The sequence below is a fragment of the Oncorhynchus gorbuscha genome, linkage group LG25 (assembly GCF_021184085.1).
Source record: "Oncorhynchus gorbuscha isolate QuinsamMale2020 ecotype Even-year linkage group LG25, OgorEven_v1.0, whole genome shotgun sequence".
In the NCBI taxonomy this organism is placed as follows: Eukaryota; Metazoa; Chordata; class Actinopteri; order Salmoniformes; family Salmonidae; genus Oncorhynchus; species Oncorhynchus gorbuscha.
The window spans coordinates 3,779,265-3,787,998 of record NC_060197.1 but is presented as its reverse complement, the minus strand read 5'-3'; the positions used below and the strand labels follow the sequence as shown (position 1 = coordinate 3,787,998).

At 39.6% G+C, this 8,734-nt stretch overlaps 1 protein-coding gene across 1 annotated transcript in view; it reads left to right on the top strand.

The window, feature by feature from the left end:
- Positions 1–498: 498 nt before the first annotated feature.
- Positions 499–8,734, top strand: part of LOC124013997 (protein SCAF11-like) — a 33,471-nt gene continuing 25,235 nt past the window's right edge. Inside the window, exon 1 of the mRNA XM_046328623.1 lies at positions 499–714. The gene's annotated coding sequence lies outside the window, so the exon portion shown is untranslated. The remainder of the gene's footprint in view (positions 715–8,734) is intronic.

Here is an 8,734-nt window from a genome sequence, read left to right as displayed (position 1 = left end):
CTGTTCCACAATGTTACATGGCTGTGATCATCCACTTTTTAAATACACACATTTTAATGGAAAATGTTTTCCCCTAAATATGTATATTCTATTGATCAAATTACAACAAAGTTGAGCTGTTTTAGAACGTTTCTTTCCTAGATCGTCTCCCAGTGGAAAGTGGATCAGAATGATTTTCTATCCCAAACTACCTCAATTGGGTATATATGGCTCTGAGTGTAGCTTACCTTTTACTTCTGATGGCCTGTCACTAAAGTTGTCAGTCTCTTGATACTGTTTATGAAATGACAACCTTTTAGCCCCCATGCCAGTTACTGGTATAATTGTTTCTAGTAATTTTATTGCATATAAATTCCGTTGAATTGAAAAGAAAGGAAAATATCAATGGTTACTTGAAAATATTTTAATATCATTGGCAACTAAACAGTGTTCCGGTTATATCTGGGACCGGAAACAGTTGAAGGTTTTTTTTTCCCCTAGTGTAAAGTGTATTGCAGCGACACTGTGCGGTGCTGTTTAAACTTCACAGGTCTCAGACAGACATCGAGACATGTGGCCGAGACGTTCGTAAATGTATAACGAGTTAGCAGTGCAATCTATTCGGCTATATTCAGGTTATCTTCAAACTTTGGAGTCTAACCAATACTCGGAAATAAGTGGGACAACAAAAAATAAACAACCACGCCAGTTTTCTAGCTATTGATTTAGCTTCGGGTAAGTCAACAAACACGTAGCTAGCTAACCAATTTAGCAAGTCTGCAGCCGTTGGCAAGCAAAAGTATCGTTAGCTGCTAGTTAGCCACGGTAACAGCTACCTAGCTAATATAGCGTCTGTATTGTAGGCCAGGCCAGTCTCGTTAGCCAATGAAGTTGAATAATTAACTAGCTAGCTATGAGCATACTTGTTTTGTTTCTTGTTAGCTAAATACAATTACGTTGTTACTAGCCTGCTAGCTAACAGCTGACTAGCCTATATCAACCAAAAGTAGTTAAGTTGGCTGACTAGCGCCTGATCATGACCATCTTGTTAACGTTATCTGAATTGCAAACTAGCCAGCAAACGCCAACTACTTAACTTAGTTATCAAACTAGTAGAAATAACAAGTAGCTAGTTAACCAGCTAAAAATAGAAGTTAGAAGTTTGAGGGGCACTAATACACACTACTAGAATAAGTTGAAGGGTCGTGTTACATCACACATGGGCCACAAAGTTTAAATTGTTAACGTTAGCTGTTAACGTCATCGACCGCAGGGCATTTCATAATGTTTATGACTTACTTGACAGCTAGCTGCGAGGTATTTGGTTAGCTAGCTGCGGGGTATTTGGTTAGCTAGCTGCGGGGTATTTGGTTAGCTGGCTGGACATAAAATACAAGACCACAACTCGCCGGATTTACTAGATAGTTGGAAGCTAGCTAGTCTACGTTAGGAGTTGGCTGACTAGCTGGTAAATTAAATAATCCAAGATGGCATTGGATGATAGAGAACATGGCTAACGTTAGTTATTTTAGCAGCTCACATGGTATAGTGTTGGCCTCAGTGACCTGTATAACCCATTTAATTTAAATATCTGCGACTGTGTCTGCCTGTATTTTAGCCAGAGCTGACACACTGGTTAAGCAAGACCTTTTGTTGTACTCTTACCACTGGCTTTCATTGGACAGTGTTTTGCTTCTTGATTCATGCGGAAGGCACATTTCAGTTGAATGCATTCAACTGTACAAATTTTCCCGTTGCTCCACTCACCAAGCAGACATTAACTTCTCAACTGACTATGTACACTTTGTGACAGTGTTTATTTTTGTTTTTTCAAGTTGATTTAATTTAACCTTTATTTGACTTGGCAAGTCGGTTAAGAACAAATTCTTATTTACAATGAACGGCCTAACCCGGACAACGCTGGGCCAATTGTGCGTCGCCCTATGTTACTCCCAATCTTGGCCAGTTGTGATACAACATGGAATCGAACCAGGGTCTGTAGTGACGCCTTTAGCACTGAGATGCAGTGCCTTAGACCACTGCTCTACTCGGGAGATCTCCAGAGCTCTGACATCTCCTGCTTCCATCTGCTGGTCGGGAACCCGCTTATCTAGCGATCCACTATTCAATTATGCTTGTTTCTTTTATTGGACGTGGAGACCGAGAGAAATCCTTGGCCAAATCAGCCTTGCATTCAAGTAGTTACTCGCCAGACACATACTGGCAAAGACGAGACCATTTGTTCACAGTTGCTGTGCTTTATGTGCGAGATAGGCATGGTATAAATCGTCCAACGAAATGGTCACTTGCAAGTTCCTTCTCGACAATGCAACAAGAATACGAACATAAAGTAAATGGCAGTAGAATAGAATAACATTTTTAGCATAAGTATAATTCAGGAAGGTACAATGTTTACATGTGTATTGGGGATAGGGGCAAGTGTATAAATTGAGAAATATAGTAAGAGTCTCGTGTCAGCAGTTGTGATAAGGTGTGGAGAATCACAGCAGTCTGATGCTTATAGATAGAAACCGTATCTGAGCCTGTTGGTATCAGACCTCATGCTCCGATATCGTCTACCAACGGTAAGGGAGAGAACAACACGTATGTGGGGCCCTTGATGCTGCGTGCCCACCTCAGGCACAGTTTCCAGTTGATATCCTGGATGAGTGGAAGCACCAGTGATGTACTGGGCCACCTTCACCCCCACCCCCATAGGATTATCATTTATTTACATTTTAGTCATTTAGTAAACGCTCTTATCCAGAGCGGCTTACAGTTGGTACATTCATCTTAAGATAGATAGGTGGGACAACCACATCTGTTATAGTAAGTATATTTTTCCTCAGTCAAGTGATCTTGTAGTGGATGCGAGCTTCGACTGGAAGCCAGTGGAGCGTGCAGAGGAACGGGGTACAATGGGTGAACTTGGGAAGGTTTAACACCAGGCAGGCTGTGCCATTCTGGATAAATTGCAGGGGTTTGATGGCACATGCATGGAGTCCAACCAACACCAACTTGCAGTAGTCCAGACGGGAGATGACAAGTACCTGGATTAGGACCTGCGCCTCTTCCTGTGTGTGACAGGGTCGTACTCTACCGATGTTGTAGAGCATGAACTTGCAGGATCGAGTCACTGCTTTGATGTTTGCAGACAGAAATGATTCATGACCTAGCAGGAATATAGTATGTGGGTCTGGTTTAGAGGTCAACCGAATAATCGGAATGGCCGATATCAAGTTTTCATAACAATCGGAAATCTGTATTTTTGGACACCGGTTTGGCCGATAAAAAATTTAAATAAATAAATAATAAATAAAAAAAGTTGCTAGCTAGCATTAAACGTATCTTTTAAAAAACAATCAATCAATCATAACCATTAGTTAACTACACATGGTTGATGATATTACTAGTTTATCTAGCGTGTCCTGCATTGCATATAATCAATGCGGTGCGTATCGTTGCTCCAATGTGTACCTAACCATGAACATCAATGCCTTTCTTAAAATCAATACACAGGAGTATATATTTTTAAACCTGCATATTTAGCTAAAAGCAATCCAGGTTATCAAAATCAAATCAAATTTATTTGTCACATACACATGGTTCGCAGATGTTAATGCGAGTGTAGTGAAATGCTTGTGCTTCTAGTTCTGACAATGCAGTAATAACCGATGAGTAATCGAACCTAACAATTCCAAAACTACCACATTATACACACAGTGTAAAGGGATAAAGAATATGTATATAAGATATATGAATGACTGATGGTACGGAACGGCATAGGCAAGATGCAGTAGATGTTATAATGTAATAATCTCCACCCGGCACAACCAGAAGAGGACTGGCCACTCCTCATAGCCTGGTTCCTCTCTAGGTTTCTTCCTAGGTTTTGGCCTTTCTCGGGAGTTTTTCCTAGCCACCGTGCTTCTACACCTGCATTGCTTGCTATTTGAGGTTTTAGGCTGGGTTTCTGTACAGCACTTTGAGATATCAGCTGATGTAAGAAGGGCTATATAAATACATTTGATTTGAGATGGTATCGAGTACAGTATATACATATAAGATGAGTAATGTAGGGTAGGTAAACAAAGTGGCATAGTTTAAAGTGGCTAGTGATACATGTATTACATAAAGATGCAGTAGATGATGTGGAGTACAGAATATACCCTACATTACTCATCTCATATGTATATGTATGTAAACATTATATTAAGTAGCATTGTTTAAAGTGGCTAGTGATATTGTTGGACTAGTAACCGGAAGGTTGCAAGTTCAAACCCCCGAGCTGACAAGATACAAATCTGTCGTTCTGCCCCTGAACAGGCAGTTAACCCACTGTTCCTAAGCCATCATTGAAAATAAGAATTTGTTCTTAACTGACTTGCCTAGTTAAATAAAGGTAAAATAAAATATATTTTACATCGATTTCCATCGATTCCCATTATTAAAGTGGCAGGAGTTGAGTCAGTGTGTTGGCAGCAGCCACGCAATGTTAGTGGTGGCTGTTTAACAGTCTGATGGCCTTGATAGAAGCTGTTTTTCAGTCTCTCGGTCACTGCTTTGATGCACCTGTACTGACCTCGCCTTCTGGATGATAGCGGGGTGAACAGGCAGTGGCTCGGGTGGTTGTTGTCCTTGATGATCTTTATGGCCTTCCTGTGACATCGGGTGGTGTAGGTGTCCTGGAGGGCAGGTAGTTTGCCCCAGGTGATGTGTTGTGCAGACCTCACTACCCTCTGGAGAGCCTTACGGTTGTGGGGGGAGCAGTTGCCGTACCAGCCAATATTCACCAGGTGAAATTGTGTCACTTCTCTTGCGTTCATTGCTCGCAGTCAGTGTATATGCAACAGTTTGGGCAGCCTAATTTGCCAGAATTTTACGTAATTATGACATAACATTGAAGGTTGTGCAATGTAACAGGAATATTTAGACTAATGGATGCCACCCCTTAGATAAATTACGGAACGGTTCCAAATTTCACTGAAAGAATAAACGTCTTGTTTTCGAGATGATAGTTTCCCAATTTGACCATATTAATGACCTAAAGGCTTGTATTTCTGTGTGTTATTATGTTAGAACTAAGTATATGATTTGATAGAGCAGTCTGACTGAGTGTTGGTAGGCAGCAGCAGGCTCGTAAGCATTCATTCAAACAGCACTTTTGTGCGTTTTGCCAGCAGCTCTTCGATGTGCGTCATGCATTGCGCTGTTTATGACTTCAAGCCTATCGACTTCCGAGATTAGGCTTGTGTAACCGATGTGAAATAGCTAGCTAGTTAGCGGGGTGTGCGCTAATAGCGTTTCAAAAGTCACTCGCTCTTGAGCCTGTGGTTGTTCCCCTTGCTATGCATGGGTAACGCTGCATCGAGGCTGGCTGTTTTCGATGTGTTCCTGGTTCGATCCCAGGGAGGAGCGAGGACAGGGACGGAAGCTATACTGTTACACTGGCAATACTAAAGTGCCTATAAGAACATCCAATAGTCAAAGGTATATGAAATACAAATGGTATAGAGAGAAATAGTCCTATAATTCCTATAATAACTACAACCTAAAACTTCTTACCAGGGAATATTGAAGACTCATGTTAAAAGGAACCACCAGCTTTCATATGTTATGTTCTGAGCAAGGAACTGAAACGTTAGCTTTCTTTCATGGCACATATTGCACTTTTACTTTCTTCTCCAACACTTTGTTTTCACATTATTTAAACCAAATTGGACATGTTTCATTATTTATTTGAGGCTAAATTGATTTTATTGATGTATTATATTATGTTAAAATAAGTGTTCATTCAGTATTGTTGTAATTGTCATTATTACTAATACATTTTAAAAATCGTCTGATTAATTGGTATCGGCTTTTGTTTGTCCTCCAATAATCGGTATCGGTATCGGCGTTGAAAAATCATAATCGGTCGACCTCTCGTCTGGTTAGCCCTATTCTTCCAAAGTTACGCCAGCAACTTGGTGTGATGTCATGGTTGTAATTTCATTCTGTTATTGGAGTTTTGGAAAATTCTGTCAATATTTTTCATGAGTATTCCCTGGAGTAGAGAGTTGGTTGTCTTGGACATGTTTCTAGATATGTCCTCCCAGTCTTATTGTGTTATTACTATTTACAGCTCGTCTACCCAATTGGTTACCGCTATAATATTCTCCTTTTTTGTTATTTTATAATTATGTAAATGCACCTTATGCATTTGCTATTTATCAAATTAAAGGATCTATAGAATATATGCTGTAAGTGAGCTCTTTTCACGGGAAGGGTCCCAATTTATGAGTCCTATGACCCATGCTACCCAAGGAAGTGGTAGCACAATTGGTGGCCATTTTAATTGATAATTTTGAATAGCCTTTGATGTGGGCCTGGGTATGTCTTGAAGTCCAGTATGAACAAAACTATTCATAAAGACATTGTAATCAAAAATAATAATAATTTAAACAGGCAATGGAACAATAAATACAGCATAATGGGGAAATGAGAGGGGACCAGTGTATTATGGGTACTACAAGAAACAAAGAGAATGACACCGTTATGAAGATTTCTAAATACTTATATACTTAAATGGCTGTTGAAATAAAATTTACTTTGTTTAATGTAAATGGCCTTAATAGCCCCATTAAAAAATATTGTTAAAATTGAAGAGGGATATAGGTGATATCATCTTTCTCCAAGAAACGCATCTAAAGAAGAACATAGAAAATTAGAACTGGCATCAGCACAAGTGTTTTCCTCTTCCTACCGTTCAGCAAGAAGAGGGGTAACATTAATGCAAAAAAATAATATCCCTTTTCACACAAAGAACCATTGTAGACAGACTGAAGATACATACTCGTAAATGGAAAGTTTGAGAGCACGGAAATAACATTAAATGTATATAACCCAAACGAACAAGGACCCAAATTTATATCCAAAATGCTTAACCTACTTATCATGGGGCCGAAGGGGACAATAGTAATGTGAGGATACCTCAGCCTTCTCATGAATCCCTTGTTAGATTGTCAACATAAACACAAGGCAGAGAAGGCTGCAGTGACACTAAGAAGGGCAGACTTGGCGGTGGGTCTGATAGATGTTTGTAGAACTCTACACCCTATTTTAAAGCACGTAACAAATATACTCGAGATTAGACTATTTCTTCATGTTTAAAAACAGACCTAGCCAAAGTCAATAACCTCCTCATTAGACCAATTGAAATATCAGATCATGCTAAGTATGAAACTAAATATATGACCAAAGAAAGGCTTGACAGTCGAGTTGAAATAATTCACTTTTCATGACATAGAATTTAAGAATAGAATCAGGGCAACACTGAAACAATATCTGGAGATTAATGATGATGGAGAGGTCTCCCATAATGGAATGGGTGGGGGCCAAAGCAGTGCTTCGAGGCGTGATAATATCATATGCTTCTTCTTCAAAAATAGAGTACGTACCAACCTGTAACTCCGCTATTATTACTGTTATTCATAAAGAAGGTAAAGATCCAGCAGAATGTGCATCGTATCGACCAATATTGTTGCTGAATGGCGACCAAAAATTGCTTACGTAAATTATTGCAAATAGATTCAGTAATATAATCCCAGATATCATAAACTCTGACCAAATGGGTTTTGTCCAGCAAACTTCTGAGAAATTAATGTGAGACAAACATTTAATTTGAGTGGAGCAGCGGTCTAAATCAAATCAAATTTATTTATATAGCCCTTCGTACATCAGCTGATATCTCAAAGTGTTGTACAGAAACCCAGCCTAAAACCCCAAACAGCAAACAATGCAGGTGTAGAAGCACGGTGGCTAGGAAAAACTCCCTAGAAAGGTCAAAACCTAGGAAGAAACCGAGAGAGGAACCAGGCTATGTGGGGTGGCCAGTCCTCTTCTGGCTGTGCCGGGTGGAGATTATAACAGAACATGGCCAAGATGTTCAAATGTTCATAAATGACCAGCATGGCCGAATAATAATAGGGCAGAACAGTTGAAACTGGAGCAGCAGCACGGTCAGGTGGACTGGGGACAGCAAGGAGGCACTAAGGCACTGTATCTCAGTGCAAATGGCGTCAATACAGTTCCTGGTTCAAATCCAGGCTGTATCACATCCGGCCGTGATTTAGAGTCCCATAGGGCGGCACACAATTGGCCCAGCATCGTCTGGGGTAGACCATCATTATAAATAAGGATTTGTTCTTAACGGACTTGCCTAGTTAAGTAAAAACATTCATAATCTAATGGAGCACGCTCTCAAGAAAAAACATAAATAGCTTATGCTAACCAGATGCAATAAAACCATAGTGTCCTATCTGGATACAGACTAAATACAGGGAAATCAGAACCAATTACTGTAGGTCAACCAATATCCCAAGACATCAAAACTAAGTTTAAACTTAAATGGGATCAAAATAAACTGAAATACCTATTGATTTTGAAACAATGTAAATAAGCAGGGGGACTAGCATCACCAAACCTAATGCATTATTATATAGCCGCCCAACTAAAATAATTGTTTGGATAAACCTGGCATCAACAGCTAAATGGAATCCACCAAATGGAAAAACCAATAGGTGCAACTATATTTAGGAAGATAATCAATGCACACACTAGGAAGATAGAAAATACCCTGTATAAATAACACCATAAAGGTCTGGACAAAGATCACCAAAATAAAAAGCCTTCCAAACAGACCTTATCTACCTGCGAGAAATTGTAATGGACAGCGACTTTAAGCCAAGGATGGTTGATGATACATTTAAATTAT